General features: G+C 46.8%; 5 non-coding genes across 5 annotated transcripts; all 5 read left to right on the top strand.

Annotated features, from left to right (window-relative positions):
- Positions 1-1,876: 1,876 nt before the first annotated feature.
- Positions 1,877-1,948, top strand: TRNAG-UCC (transfer RNA glycine (anticodon UCC)). The gene has a single exon. It is a non-coding gene; the product is annotated as a tRNA-Gly (tRNA).
- A 1,522-nt stretch (positions 1,949-3,470) lies between these two features.
- On the top strand, positions 3,471-3,542 carry TRNAG-UCC (transfer RNA glycine (anticodon UCC)). Its single transcript has one exon. It is a non-coding gene; the product is annotated as a tRNA-Gly (tRNA).
- A 1,522-nt stretch (positions 3,543-5,064) lies between these two features.
- On the top strand, positions 5,065-5,136 carry TRNAG-UCC (transfer RNA glycine (anticodon UCC)). Its single transcript has one exon. It is a non-coding gene; the product is annotated as a tRNA-Gly (tRNA).
- Positions 5,137-8,262: 3,126 nt separating this feature from the next.
- On the top strand, positions 8,263-8,334 carry TRNAG-UCC (transfer RNA glycine (anticodon UCC)). Its single transcript has one exon. It is a non-coding gene; the product is annotated as a tRNA-Gly (tRNA).
- A 4,719-nt stretch (positions 8,335-13,053) lies between these two features.
- TRNAG-UCC (transfer RNA glycine (anticodon UCC)) lies at positions 13,054-13,125 on the top strand. The gene has a single exon. It is a non-coding gene; the product is annotated as a tRNA-Gly (tRNA).
- The last annotated feature ends 2,606 nt before the right edge of the window (positions 13,126-15,731 follow it).

The following is a 15,731-nucleotide window of genomic DNA, read 5'->3' as shown; positions in this document are numbered from 1 at the left end:
TTTCGTGGAGCTGTTTTCTTTCTCTACCCTGCTGTTTTTCCCTTGCTGCCAATATATGCTTATTTCAATGATTTGAACTGCTGCTTTCCCTTTCTCCTTTTCTGCGCAGCTTTTGCATTGGTTTCAATCTCCAGTTCCTTAGCAGTTGCAAGAACTTTTTTCCTGATTTTCATGTTGGTCTCTAAACCAAAAATACCTCTGATACTGGTGCAATATAGTCATTGAACTCAGGGTTGTGATGTCTAGAGTTTAAAAAAAACATATGCCATGGAGCGTTGGTGGTATAGTGGTGAGAATAGCTGCCTTCCAAGCAGTTGATCTGGGTTCGATTCCTGGCCAACGCAGTGCTAATATTTATACATTAAGCAAGCTGTAGCTATTCTAACGCAATATGTTAAAAAAAAGAGAAATATCTTGACCAGATTACTCAGCTATTAGATAAATAATAAACAAAGACATAGGCAGGCATCCCAAAAGCCCCGTCTGCGACTTTCTATGTCCTGAAATTTTTATATTTTACAAACAGCAGTCACCACTCACAACTGCTGGTAATAAATGGGCTGCAGGGGGGCAGGCAATGAAACGGCTAAGCCCTTCTGCCCGACCAGCCTTTAGAACTGCAGCATCTCTGCAGTAAAAAGTGTTTCAGGTCAATATCTCTCCCCTGGAAAAAATGTGCGAGACCCACTACCGATAAATGTGGCATAAGTCCCCAACATTTTCTGCATATTTGTGCTCTTACCTGAAAGCAGCGCCACCTTGTAGTCATCGCAGGCAACTGCAGCATACAACCAAATTTATCCGAGAGCAAGGTGAAAGAAACCCAAGGGAACAGCCCCTGTCTGCAGCAGGAAGGTTGGCTGCTTCGAATGGACAGAACTTCCAGTCCTAAGTCCACTCTCGTCCCAAACGCTCCTAAACGCTCATACCGGGCAAGCCGTCACCGGGAGCACCTCTGGCTCCCAGGTAAGGCCAAAACCTGAGCATGGTAGCGCAGGATCACAGAGAAGGAGCGGGTGGGGGTGCTTCTGTCTTGACAAAGGCGTGACATGGCTAGTGACTGAGAGGGCCTTGACTTTCCCCTATGACTGACTGTGAGAGGGGAAGGCGAAGATTTTCTGCACCCAGCATGCCTTGTGACATTCTTAGGCAAATGAGGTGAGAGCCCTACCAGAATAGCTCCAGCGATCCCATGCCACTCCTCTGAAGGCTCCTGATCTGCATAACCACAGCATTTTGAACAGGAAGCAGAGTGGCGCAGCGGAAGCGTGCTGGGCCCATAACCCAGAGGTCGATGGATCGAAACCATCCTCAGCTAGCATGGATTGATTTTTTTTCTTGTGAGGACCACTCTCTCGTTTCCACGCTGCCAGAGCGGAAAACAGCAGGCTTGTGCCAGCTTTTTGTGGGAAGAGACTGCTCAACTATCGGTCTCTGCTCAAAGTCAGGGAGACAGATGGTCAGAGAATCAACCCTACACTTCAAAGGAAATGATGCACAGTTATGACCATTAACGGAAGATGGGACATTCGCACTTCTTTCTGAGCCTGCTTGGAACGTTATTATTCCCTTTTTTTGTCCTGCTATTATCAATCTCCTGTGAATTTCGAGGAGCTGTTTTCTTTCTCTACCCTGCTGTTTTTCCCTTGCTGCCAATATATGCTTATTTCAATGATTTGAACTGCTGCTTTCCCTTTCTCCTTTTCTGCGCAGCTTTTGCATTGGTTTCAATCTCCAGTTCCTTAGCAGTTGCAAGAACTTTTTTCCTGATTTTCATGTTGGTCTGTAAACCAAAAATACCTCTGATACTGGTGCAATATAGTCATTGAACTCAGGGTTGTGATGTCTAGAGTTTAAAAAAAACATATGCCAAGGAGCGTTGGTGGTATAGTGGTGAGCATAGCTGCCTTCCAAGCAGTTGACCCGGGTTCGATTCCCGGCCAACGCAGTGCTAATATTTATACATTAAGCAAGCTGTAGCTATTCTAACGCAATATGTTAAAAAAAAGAGAAATATCTTGACCAGATTACTCAGCTATTAGATAAATAATAAACAAAGACATAGGCAGGCATCCCAAAAGCCCCGTCTGCGACTTTCTATGTCCTGAAATGTTTATATTTTACAAACAGCAGTCACCACTCACAACTGCTGGTAATAAATGGGCTGCAGGGGGGCAGGCAATGAAACGGCTAAGCCCTTCTGCCCGACCAGCCTTTAGAACTGCAGCATCTCTGCAGTAAAAAGTGTTTCAGGTCAATATCTCTCCCCTGGAAAAAATGTGCGAGACCCACCACCGATAAATGTGGCAAAAGTCCCCAACATTTTCTGCATATTTGTGCTCTTACCTGAAAGCAGCGCCACCTTGTAGTCATCGCAGGCAACTGCAGCATACAACCAAATTTATCCGAGAGCAAGGTGAAAGAAACCCAAGGGAACAGCCCCTGTATGCAGCAGGAAGGTTGGCTGCTTCGAATGGACAGAACTTCCAGTCCTAAGTCCACTCACGTCCCAAACGCTCATACCGGGCAAGCCCTCACCGGGTGCACCTCTGGCTCCCAGGTAAGGCCAAAACCTGAGCATGGTAGCGCAGGATCACAGAGAAGGAGCGGGTGGGGGTGCTTCTGTCTTGACAAAGGCGTGACATGGCCAGTGACTGAGAGGGCCTTGACTTTCCCCTATGACTGACTGTGAGAGGGGAAGGCGAAGATTTTCTGCACCCAGCATGCCTTGTGACATTCTTAGGCAAATGAGGTGAGAGCCCTGCCAGAATAGCTCCAGCGATCCCATGCCACTCCTCTGAAGGCTCCTGATCTGCATAACCACAGCATTTTGAGCAGGAAGCAGAGTGGCGCAGCGGAAGCGTGCTGGGCCCATAACCCAGAGGTCGATGGATCGAAACCATCCTCTGCTAGCATGTATTGATTTTTTTTCTTGTGAGGACCACTCTCTCGTTTCCACGCTGCCAGAGCGGAAAACAGCAGGCTTGTGCCAGCTTTTTGTGGGAAGAGACTGCTCAACTATCGGTCTCTGCTCAAAGTCAGGGAGACAGATGGTCAGAGAATCAACCCTACACTTCAAAGGAAATGATGCACAGTTATGACCATTAACGAAAGATGGTACATTCGCACTTCTTTCTGAGCCTGCTTGGAACGTTATTATTCCCTTTTTTTGTCCTGCTATTATCAATCTCCTGTGAATTTCGTGGAGCTGTTTTCTTTCTCTACCCTGCTGTTTTTCCCTTGCTGCCAATATATGCTTATTTCAATGATTTGAACTGCTGCTTTCCCTTTCTCCTTTTCTGCGCAGCTTTTGCATTGGTTTCAATCTCCAGTTCCTTAGCAGTTGCAAGAACTTTTTTCCTGATTTTCATGTTGGTCTGTAAACCAAAAATACCTCTGATACTGGTGCAATATAGTAATTGAACTCAGGGTTGTGATGTCTAGAGTTTAAAAAAAACATATGCCACGGAGCGTTGGTGGTATAGTGGTGAGCATAGCTGCCTTCCAAGCAGTTGACCCGGGTTCGATTCCCGGCCAACGCAGTGCTAATATTTATACATTAAGCAAGCTTTAGCTATTCTAACGCAATATGTTAAAAAAAAGAGAAATATCTTGACCAGATTACTCAGCTATTAGATAAATAATAAACAAAGACATAGGCAGGCATCCCAAAAGCCCCGTCTGCGACTTTCTATGTCCTGAAATTTTTATATTTTACAAACAGCAGTCACCACTCACAACTGCTGGTAATAAATGGGCTGCAGGGGGGCAGGCAATGAAACGGCTAAGCCCTTCTGCCCGACCAGCCTTTAGAACTGCAGCATCTCTGCAGTAAAAAGTGTTTCAGGTCAATATCTCTCCCCTGGAAAAAATGTGCGAGACCCACCACCGATAAATGTGGCAAAAGTCCCCAAGATTTTCTGCATATTTGTGCTCTTACCTGAAAGCAGCGCCACCTTGTAGTCATCGCAGGCAACTGCAGCATACAACCAAATTTATCCGAGAGCAAGGTGAAAGAAACCCAAGGGAACAGCCCCTGTCTGCAGCAGGAAGGTTGGCTGCTTCGAATGGACAGAACTTCCAGTCCTAAGTCCACTCACGTCCCGAACGCTCATACCGGGCAAGCCCTCACCGGGTGCACCTCTGGCTCCCAGGTAAGGCCAAAACCTGAGCATGGTAGCGCAGGATCACAGAGAAGGAGCGGGTGGGGGTGCTTCTGTCTTGACAAAGGCGTGACATGGCTAGTGACTGAGAGGGCCTTGACTTTCACCTATGACTGACTGTGAGAGGGGAAGGCGAAGATTTTCTGCACCCAGCATGCCTTGTGACATTCTTAGGCAAATGAGGTGAGAGCCCTGCCAGAATAGCTCCAGCGATCCTATGCCACTCCTCTGAAGGCTCCTGATCTGCATAACCACAGCATTTTGAGCAGGAAGCAGAGTGGCGCAGCGGAAGCGTGCTGGGCACATAACCCAGAGGTCGATGGATCGAAACCATCCTCTGCCAGCATGGATTGATTTTTTTTCTTGTGAGGACCACTCTATCGTTTCCACGCTGCCAGAGCGGAAAACAGCAGGCTTGTGCCAGCTTTTTGTGGGAAGAGACTGCTCAACTATCGGTCTCTGCTCAAAGTAAGGGAGACAGATGGTCAGAGAATCAACCCTACACTTCAAAGGAAATGATGCACAGTTATGACCATTAACGAAAGATGGGACCCTCGCACTTCTTTCTGAGCCTGCTTGGAACGTTATTATTCCCTTTTTTTGTCCTGCTATTATCAATCTCCTGTGAATTTCGTGGAGCTGTTTTCTTTCTCTACCCTGCTGTTTTTCCCTTGCTGCCAATAGATGCTTATTTCAATGATTTGAACTGCTGCTTTCCGTTTCTCCTTTTCTGCGCAGCTTTTGCATTGGTTTCAATCTCCAGTTCCTTAGCAGTTGCAAGAACTTTTTTACTGATTTTCATGTTGGTCTGTAAACCAAAAATACCTCTGATACTGGTGCAATATAGTCATTGAACTCAGGGTTGTGATGTCTAGAGTTTAAAAAAAACATATGCCATGGAGCGTTGGTGGTATAGTGGTGAGCATAGCTGCCTTCCAAGCAGTTGACCCGGGTTCGATTCCCGGCCAACGCAGTGCTAATATTTATACATTAAGCAAGCTGTAGCTATTCTAACGCAATATGTTAAAAAAAAGAGAAATATCTTGACCAGATTACTCAGCTATTAGATAAATAATAAACAAAGACATAGGCAGGCATCCCAAAAGCTCCGTCTGCGACTTTCTATGTCCTGAAATTTTTATATTTTACATACAGCAGTCACCACTCACAACTGCTGGTAATAAATGGGCTGCAGGGGGGCAGGCAATGAAACGTCTAAGCCCTTCTGCCCGACCAGCCTTTAGAACTGCAGCATCTCTGCAGTAAAAAGTGTTTCAGGTCAATATCTCTCCCCTGGAAAAAATGTGCGAGACCCACCACCGATAAATGTGGCAAAAGTCCCCAACATTTTCTGCATATTTGTGCTCTTACCTGAAAGCAGCGCCACCTTTTAGTCATCGCAGGCAACTGCAGCATACAACCAAATTTATCCGAGAGCAAGGTGAAAGAAACCCAAGGGAACAGCCCCTGTCTGCACCAGGAAGGTTGGCTGCTTCGAATGGACAGAACTTCCAGTCCTAAGTCCACTCACGTCCCGAACGCTCCCAAACGCTCATACCGGGCAAGCCCTCACCGGGTGCACCTCTGGCTCCCAGGTAAGGCCAAAACCTGAGCATGGTAGCGCAGGATCACAGAGAAGGAGCGGGTGGGGGTGCTTCTGTCTTGACAAAGGCGTGACATGGCTAGTGACTGAGAGGGCTTTGACTTTCCCCTATAACTGACTGTGAGAGGGGAAGGCGAAGATTTTCTGCACCCAGCATGCCTTGTGACATTCTTAGGCAAATGAGGTGAGAGCCCTGCCAGAATAGCTCCAGCGATCCCATGCCACTCCTCTGAAGGCTCCTGATCTGCATAACCACAGCATTTTGAGCAGGGAGCAGAGTGGTGCAGCGGAAGCGTGCTGGGCCCATAACCCAGAGGTCGATGGATCGAAACCATCCTCTGCTAGCATGGATTGATTTTTTTTCTTGTGAGGACCACTCTCTCGTTTCCACGCTGCCAGAGCGGAAAACAGCAGGCTTGTGCCAGCTTTTTGTGGGAAGAGACTGCTCAACTATCGGTCTCTGCTCAAAGTCAGGGAGACAGATGGTCAGAGAATCAACCCTACACTTCAAAGGAAATGATGCACAGTTATGACCATTAACGAAAGATGGGACACTCGCACTTCTTTCTGAGGCTGCTTGGAACGTTATTATTCCCTTTTTTTGTCCTGCTATTATCAATCTCCTGTGAATTTTGTGGAGCTGTTTTCTTTCTCTACCCTGCTGTTTTTCCCTTGCTGCCAATATATGCTTATTTCAATGATTTGAACTGCTGCTTTCCCTTTCTCCTTTTCTGCGCAGCTTTTGCATTGGTTTCAATCTCCAGTTCCTTAGCAGTTGCAAGAACTTTTTTCCTGATTTTCATGTTGGTCTGTAAACCAAAAATACCTCTGATACTGGTGCAATATAGTCATTGAACTCAGGGTTGTGATGTCTAGAGTTTAAAAAAAACATACGCCAAGGAGCGTTGGTGGTATAGTGGTGAGCATAGCTGCCTTCCAAGCAGTTGACCCGGTTTCGATTCCCTGCCAACGCAGTGCTAATATTTATACATTAAGCAAGCTGTAGCTATTCTAACGCAATATGTTAAAAAAAAGAGAAATATCTTGGCCAGATTACTCAGCTATTAGATAAATAATAAACAAAGACATAGGCAGGCATCCCAAAAGCCCCGTCTGTGACTTTCTATGTCCTGAAATGTTTATATTTTACAAACAGCAGTCACCACTCACAACTGCTGGTAATAAATGGGCTGCAGGGGGGCAGGCAATGAAACGGCTAAGCCCTTCTGCCCGACCAGCCTTTAGAACTGCAGCATCTCTGCAGTAAAAAGTGTTTCAGGTCAATATCTCTCCCCTGGAAAAAATGTGCGAGACCCACCACCGATAAATGTGGCAAAAATCCCCAACATTTTCTGCATATTTGTGCTCTTACCTGAAAGCAGCGCCACCTTGTAGTCATCGCAGGCAACTGCAGCATACAACCAAATTTATCCGAGAGCAAGGTGAAAGAAACCCAAGGGAACAGCCCCTGTCTGCAGCAGGAAGGTTGGCTGCTTCGAATGGACAGAACTTCCAGTCCTAAGTCCACTCACGTCCCGAACGCTCATACCGGGCAAGCCATCACCGGGTGCACCTCTGGCTCCCAGGTAAGGCCAAAACCTGAGCATGGTAGCGCAGGATCACAGAGAAGGAGCGGGTGGGGGTGCTTCTGTCTTGACAAAGGCGTGACATGGCTAGTGACTGAGAGGGCCTTGACTTTCCCCTATGACTGACTTTGAGAGGGGAAGGCGAAGATTTTCTGCACCCAGCATGCCTTGTGACATTCTTAGGCAAATGAGGTGAGAGCCCTGCCAGAATAGCTCCAGCGATCCCATGCCACTCCTCTGAAGGCTCCTGATCTGCATAACCACAGCATTTTGAGCAGGAAGCCGAGTGGCGCAGCGGAAGCATGCTGGGCCCATAACCCAGAGGTCGATGGATCGAAACCATCCTCTGCTAGCATGGATTGATTTTTTTTCTTGTGAGGACCACTCTCTCGTTTCCACGCTGCCAGAGCGGAAAACAGCAGGCTTGTGCCAGCTTTTTGTGGGAAGAGACTGCTCAACTATCGGTCTCTGCTCAAAGTCAGGGAGACAGATGGTCAGAGAATCAACCCTACACTTCAAAGGAAATGATGCACAGTTATGACCATTGACGAAAGATGGGACATTCGCACTTCTTTCTGAGCCTGCTTGGAACGTTATTATTCCCTTTTTTTGTCCTGCTATTATCAATCTCCTGTGAATTTCGTGGAGCTGTTTTCTTTCTCTACCCTGCTGTTTTTCCCTTGCTGCCAATATATGCTTATTTCAATGATTTGAACTGCTGCTTTCCCTTTCTCCTTTTCTGCGCAGCTTTTGCATTGGTTTCAATCTCCAGTTCCTTAGCAGTTGCAAGAACTTTTTTCCTGATTTTCATGTTGGTCTGTAAACCAAAAATACCTCTGATACTGGTGCAATATAGTAATTGAACTCAGGGTTGTGATGTCTAGAGTTTAAAAAAAACATATTCCACGGAGCGTTGGTGGTATAGTGGTGAGCATAGCTGCCTTCCAAGCAGTTGACCTGGGTTCGATTCCCGGCCAACGCAGTGCTAATATTTATACATTAAGCAAGCTTTAGCTATTCTAACGCAATATGTTAAAAAAAAGAGAAATATCTTGATCAGATTACTCAGCTATTAGATAAATAATAAACAAAGACATAGGCAGGCATCCCAAAAGCCCCGTCTGCGACTTTCTATGTCCTGAAATTTTTATATTTTACAAACAGCAGTCACCACTCACAACTGCTGGTAATAAATGGGCTGCAGGGGGGCAGGCAATGAAACGGCTAAGCCCTTCTGCCCGACCAGCCTTTAGAACTGCAGCATCTCTGCAGTAAAAAGTGTTTCAGGTCAATATCTCTCCCCTGGAAAAAATGTGCGAGACCCACCACCGATAAATGTGGCAAAAGTCCCCAACATTTTCTGCATATTTGTGCTCTTACCTGAAAGCAGCGCCACCTTGTAGTCATCGCAGGCAACTGCAGCATACAACCAAATTTATCCGAGAGCAAGGTGAAAGAAACCCAAGGGAACAGCCCCTGTCTGCAGCAGGAAGGTTGGCTGCTTCGAATGGACAGAACTTCCAGTCCTAAGTCCACTCACGTCCCGAACGCTCATACCGGGCAAGCCCTCACCGGGTGCACCTCTGGCTCCCAGGTAAGGCCAAAACCTGAGCATGGTAGCGCAGGATCACAGAGAAGGAGCGGGTGGGGGTGCTTCTGTCTTGACAAAGGCGTGACATGGCTAGTGACTGAGAGGGCCTTGACTTTCCCCTATGACTGACTGTGAGAGGGGAAGGTGAAGATTTTCTGCACCCAGCATGCCTTGTGACATTCTTAGGCAAATGAGGTGAGAGCCCTGCCAGAATAGCTCCAGCGATCCTATGCCACTCCTCTGAAGGCTCCTGATCTGCATAACCACAGCATTTTGAGCAGGAAGCAGAGTGGCGCAGCGGAAGCGTGCTGGGCCCATAACCCAGAGGTCGATGGATTGAAACCATCCTCTGCTAGCATGGATTGATTTTTTTTCTTGTGAGGACCACTCTATCGTTTCCACGCTGCCAGAGCGGAAAACAGCAGGCTTGTGCCAGCTTTTTGTGGGAAGAGACTGCTCAACTATCGGTCTCTGCTCAAAGTCAGGGAGACAGATGGTCAGAGAATCAACCCTACACTTCAAAGGAAATGATGCACAGTTATGACCATTAACGAAAGATGGGACCCTCGCACTTCTTTCTGAGCCTGCTTGGAACGTTATTATTCCCTTTTTTTGTCCTGCTATTATCAATCTCCTGTGAATTTCGTGGAGCTGTTTTCTTTCTCTACCCTGCTGTTTTTCCCTTGCTGCCAATATATGCTTATTTCAATGATTTGAACTGCTGCTTTCCGTTTCTCCTTTTCTGCGCAGCTTTTGCATTGGTTTCAATCTCCAGTTCCTTAGCAGTTGCAAGAACTTTTTTACTGATTTTCATGTTGGTCTGTAAACCAAAAATACCTCTGATACTGGTGTAATATAGTCATTGAACTCAGGGTTGTGATGTCTAGAGTTTAAAAAAAACATATGCCATGGAGCGTTGGTGGTATAGTGGTGAGCATAGCTGCCTTCCAAGCAATTGACCCGGGTTCGATTCCCGGCCAACGCAGTGCTAATATTTATACATTAAGCAAGCTGTAGCTATTCTAACGCAATATGTTAAAAAAAAGAGAAATATCTTGACCAGATTACTCAGCTATTAGATAAATAATAAACAAAGACATAGGCAGGCATCCCAAAAGCCCCGTCTGCGACTTTCTATGTCCTGAAATTTTTATATTTTACAAACAGCAGTCACCACTCACAACTGCTGGTAATAAATGGGCTGCAGGGGGCAGGCAATGAAACGGCTAAGCCCTTCTGCCCGACCAGCCTTTAGAACTGCAGCATCTCTGCAGTAAAAAGTGTTTCAGGTCAATATCTCTCCCCTGGAAAAAATGTGCGAGACCCACTACCGATAAATGTAGCAAAAGTCCCCAACATTTTATGCATATTTGTGCTCTTACCTGAAAGCAGCGCCACCTTGTAGTCATCACAGGCAACTGCAGCATACAACCAATTTTATCCGAGAGCAAGGTGAAAGAAACCCAAGGGAACAGCCCCTGTCTGCAGCAGGAAGGTTGGCTGCTTCGAATGGACAGAACTTCCAGTCCTAAGTCCACTCACGTCCCAAACGCTCCCAAACGCTCATACCGGGCAAGCCCTCACCGGGTGCACCTCTGGCTCCCAGGTAAGGCCAAAACCTGAGCATGGTAGCGCAGGATCACAGAGAAGGAGCGGGTGGGGGTGCTTCTGTCTTGACAAAGGCGTGACATGGCCAGTGACTGAGAGGGCCTTGACTTTCCCCTATGACTGACTGTGAGAGGGGAAGGCGAAGATTTTCTGCACCCAGCATGCCTTGTGACATTCTTAGGCAAATGAGGTGAGAGCCCTGCCAGAATAGCTCCAGCGATCCCATGCCACTCCTCTGAAGGCTCCTGATCTGCATAACCACAGCATTTTGAGCAGGAAGCAGAGTGGCGCAGCGGAAGCGTGCTGGGCCCATAACCCAGAGGTCGATGGATCGAAACCATCCTCTGCTAGCATGGATTGATTTTTTTTCTTGTGAGGACCACTCTCTCGTTTCCACGCTGCCAGAGCGGAAAACAGCAGGCTTGTGCCAGCTTTTTGTGGGAAGAGACTGCTCAACTATCGGTCTCTGCTCAAAGTCAGGGAGACAGATGGTCAGAGAATCAACCCTACACTTCAAAGGAAATGATGCACAGTTATGACCATTAACGAAAGATGGTACATTTGCACTTCTTTCTGAGCCTGCTTGGAACGTTATTATTCCCTTTTTTTGTCCTGCTATTATCAATCTCCTGTGAATTTCGTGGAGCTGTTTTCTTTCTCTACCCTGCTGTTTTTCCCTTGCTGCCAATATATGCTTATTTCAATGATTTGAACTGCTGCTTTCCCTTTCTCCTTTTCTGCGCAGCTTTTGCATTGGTTTCAATCTCCAGTTCCTTAGCAGTTGCAAGAACTTTTTTCCTGATTTTCATGTTGGTCTGTAAACCAAAAATACCTCTGATACTGGTGCAATATAGTAATTGAACTCAGGGTTGTGATGTCTAGAGTTTAAAAAAAACATATGCCACGGAGCGTTGGTGGTATAGTGGTGAGCATAGCTTCCTTCCAAGCAGTTGACCCGGGTTCGATTCCCGGCCAACGCAGTGCTAATATTTATACATTAAGCAAGCTTTAGCTATTCTAACGCAATATGTTAAAAAAAAGAGAAATATCTTGACCAGATTACTCAGCTATTAGATAAATAATAAACAAAGACATAGGCAGGCATCCCAAAAGCCCCGTCTGCGACTTTCTATGTCCTGAAATTTTTATATTTTACAAACAGCAGTCACCACTCACAACTGCTGGTAATAAATGGGCTGCAGGGGGGCAGGCAATGAAACGGCTAAGCCCTTCTGCCCGACCAGCCTTTAGAACTGCAGCATCTCTGCAGTAAAAAGTGTTTCAGGTCAATATCTTTCCCCTGGAAAAAATGTGCGAGACACACCACCGATAAATGTGGCAAAAGTCCCCAACATTTTCTGCATATTTGTGCTCTTACCTGAAAGCAGCGCCACCTTGTAGTCATCGCAGGCAACTGCAGCATACAACCAAATTTATCCGAGAGCAAGGTGAAAGAAACCCAAGGGAACAGCCCCTGTCTGCAGCAGGAAGGTTGGCTTCTTCGAATGGACAGAACTTCCAGTCCTAAGTCCACTCACGTCCCGAACGCTCATACCGGGCAAGCCCTCACCGGGTGCACCTCTGGCTCCCAGATAAGGCCAAAACCTGAGCATGGTAGCGCAGGATCACAGAGAAGGAGCGGGTGGGGGTGCTTCTGTCTTGACAAAGGCATGACATGGCTAGTGACTGAGAGGGCCTTGACTTTCACCTATGACTGACTGTGAGAGGGGAAGGCGAAGATTTTCTGCACCCAGCATGCCTTGTGACATTCTTAGGCAAATGAGGTGAGAGCCCTGCCAGAATAGCTCCAGCGATCCTATGCCACTCCTCTGAAGGCTCCTGATCTGCATAACCACAGCATTTTGAGCAGGAAGCAGAGTGGCGCAGCGGAAGCGTGCTGGGCCCATAACCCAGAGGTTGATGGATCGAAACCATCCTCTGCTAGCATGGATTGATTTTTTTTCTTGTGAGGACCACTCTATCGTTTCCACGCTGCCAGAGCGGAAAACAGCAGGCTTGTGCCAGCTTTTTGTGGGAAGAGACTGCTCAACTATCGGTCTCTGCTCAAAGTAAGGGAGACAGATGGTCAGAGAATCAACCCTACACTTCAAAGGAAATGATGCACAGTTATGACCATTAACGAAAGATGGGACCCTCGCACTTCTTTCTGAGCCTGCTTGGAACGTTATTATTCCCTTTTTTTGTCCTGCTATTATCAATCTCCTGTGAATTTCGTGGAGCTGTTTTCTTTCTCTACCCTGCTGTTTTTCCCTTGCTGCCAATATATGCTTATTTCAATGATTTGAACTGCTGCTTTCCGTTTCTCCTTTTCTGCGCAGCTTTTGCATTGGTTTCAATCTCCAGTTCCTTAGCAGTTGCAAGAACTTTTTTACTGATTTTCATGTTGGTCTGTAAACCAAAAATACCTCTGATACTGGTGCAATATAGTCATTGAACTCAGGGTTGTGATGTCTAGAGTTTAAAAAAAACATATGCCATGGAGCGTTGGTGGTATAGTGGTGAGCATAGCTGCCTTCCAAGCAGTTGACCCGGGTTCGATTCCCGGCCAACGCAGTGCTAATATTTATACATTAAGCAAGCTGTAGCTATTCTAACGCAATATGTTAAAAAAAGAGAAATATCTTGACCAGATTACTCAGCTATTAGATAAATAATAAACAAAGACATAGGCAGGCATCCCAAATGCTCCGTCTGCGACTTTCTATGTCCTGAAATTTTTATATTTTACATACAGCAGTCACCACTCACAACTGCTGGTAATAAATGGGGTGCAGGGGGGCAGGTAATGAAACGTCTAAGAACTTCTGCCCGACCAGCCTTTAGAACTGCAGCATCTCTGCAGTAAAAAGTGTTTCAGGTCAATATCTCTCCCCTGGAAAAAATGTGCGAGACCCACCACCGATAAATGTGGCAAAAGTCCCCAACATTTTCTGCATATTTGTGCTCTTACCTGAAAGCAGCGCCACCTTTTAGTCATCGCAGGCAACTGAAGCATACAACCAAATTTATCCGAGAGCAAGGTGAAAGAAACCCAAGGGAACAGCCCCTGTCTGCACCAGGAAGGTTGGCTGCTTCGAATGGACAGAACTTCCAGTCCTAAGTCCACTCACGTCCCGAACACTTACAAACGCTCATACCGGGCAAGCCCTCACCAGGTGCACCTCTGGCTCCCAGGTAAGGCCAAAACCTGAGCATGGTAGCGCAGGATCACAGAGAAGGAGCGGGTGGGGGTGCTTCTGTCTTGACAAAGGCGTGACATGGCTAGTGACTGAGAGGGCCTTGACTTTCCCCTATGACTGACTGTGAGAGGGGAAGGCGAAGATTTTCTGCACCCAGCATGCCTTGTGACATTCTTAGGCAAATGAGGTGAGAGCCCTGCCAGAATAGCTCCAGCGATCCTATGCCACTCCTCTGAAGGCTCCTGATCTGCATAACCACAGCATTTTGAGCAGGAAGCAGAGTGGCGCAGCGGAAGCGTGCTGGGCCCATAACCCAGAGGTCGATGGATCGAAACCATCCTCTGCTAGCATGGATTGATTTTTTTTCTTGTGAGGACCACTCTATCGTTTCCACGCTGCCAGAGCGGAAAACAGCAGGCTTGTGCCAGCTTTTTGTGGGAAGAGACTGCTCAACTATCGGTCTCTGCTCAAAGTCAGGAAGACAGATGGTCAGAGAATCAACCCTACACTTCAAAGGAAATGATGCACAGTTATGACCATTAACGAAAGATGGGACCCTCGCACTTCTTTCTGAGCCTGCTTGGAACGTTATTATTCCCTTTTTTTGTCCTGCTATTATCAATCTCCTGTGAATTTCGTGGAGCTGTTTTCTTTCTCTACCCTGCTGTTTTTCCCTTGCTGCCAATATATGCTTATTTCAATGATTTGAACTGCTGCTTTCCGTTTCTCCTTTTCTGCGCAGCTTTTGCATTGGTTTCAATCTCCAGTTCCTTAGCAGTTGCAAGAACTTTTTTACTGATTTTCATTTTGGTCTGTAAACCAAAAATACCTCTGATACTGGTGCAATATAGTCATTGAACTCAGGGTTGTGATGTCTAGAGTTTAAAAAAAACATATGCCATGGAGCGTTGGTGGTATAGTGGTGAGCATAGCTGCCTTCCAAGCAATTGACCCGGGTTCGATTCCCGGCCAACGCAGTGCTAATATTTATACATTAAGCAAGCTGTAGCTATTCTAACGCAATATGTTAAAAAAAAGAGAAATATCTTGACCAGATTACTCAGCTATTAGATAAATAATAAACAAAGACATAGGCAGGCATCCCAAAAGCCCCGTCTGCGACTTTCTATGTCCTGAAATTTTTATATTTTACAAACAGCAGTCACCACTCACAACTGCTGGTAATAAATGGGCTGCAGGGGGGCAGGTAATGAAACGTCTAAGAACTTCTGCCCGACCAGCCTTTAGAACTGCAGCATCTCTGGAGTAAAAAGTGTTTCAGGTCAATATCTCTCCCCTGGAAAAAATGTGCGAGACCCACCACCGATAAATGTGGCAAAAGTCCCCAACATTTTCTGCATATTTGTGCTCTTACCTGAAAGCAGCGCCACCTTGTAGTCATCACAGGCAACTGCAGCATACAACCAAATTTATCCGAGAGCAAGGTGAAAGAAACCCAAGGGAACAGCCCCTGTCTGCAGCAGGAAGGTTGGCTGCTTCGAATGGACAGAACTTCCAGTCCTAAGTCCACTCATGTCCCAAACGCTCCCAAACGCTCATACCGGGCAAGCCCTCACCGGGTGCACCTCTGGCTCCCAGGTAAGGCCAAAACCTGAGCATGGTAGCGCAGGATCACAGAGAAGGAGCGGGTGGGGGTGCTTCTGTCTTGACAAAGGCGTGACATGGCTAGTGACTGAGAGGGCCTTGACTTTCCCCTATGACTGACTGTGAGAGGGGAAGGCGAAGATTTTCTGCACCCAGCATGCCTTGTGACATTCTTAGGCAAATGAGGTGAGAGCCCTGCCAGAATAGCTCCAGCGATCCCATGCCACTCCTCTGAAGGCTCCTGATCTGCATAACCACACCATTTTGAGCAGGAAGCAGAGTGGCGCAGCGGAAGCGTGCTGGGCCCATAATCCAGAGGTCGATGGATCAAAACCATCCTCTGCTAGCATGGATTGATTTTTTTTCTTGTGAGGA

The sequence above is a fragment of the Pleurodeles waltl genome, unplaced genomic scaffold (genome assembly GCF_031143425.1).
Source record: "Pleurodeles waltl isolate 20211129_DDA unplaced genomic scaffold, aPleWal1.hap1.20221129 scaffold_69, whole genome shotgun sequence".
NCBI classification, from domain to species: Eukaryota; Metazoa; Chordata; class Amphibia; order Caudata; family Salamandridae; genus Pleurodeles; species Pleurodeles waltl.
Note: the sequence above shows the minus strand (reverse complement) of the source record. Positions and strands in the feature narration are given on the sequence as shown.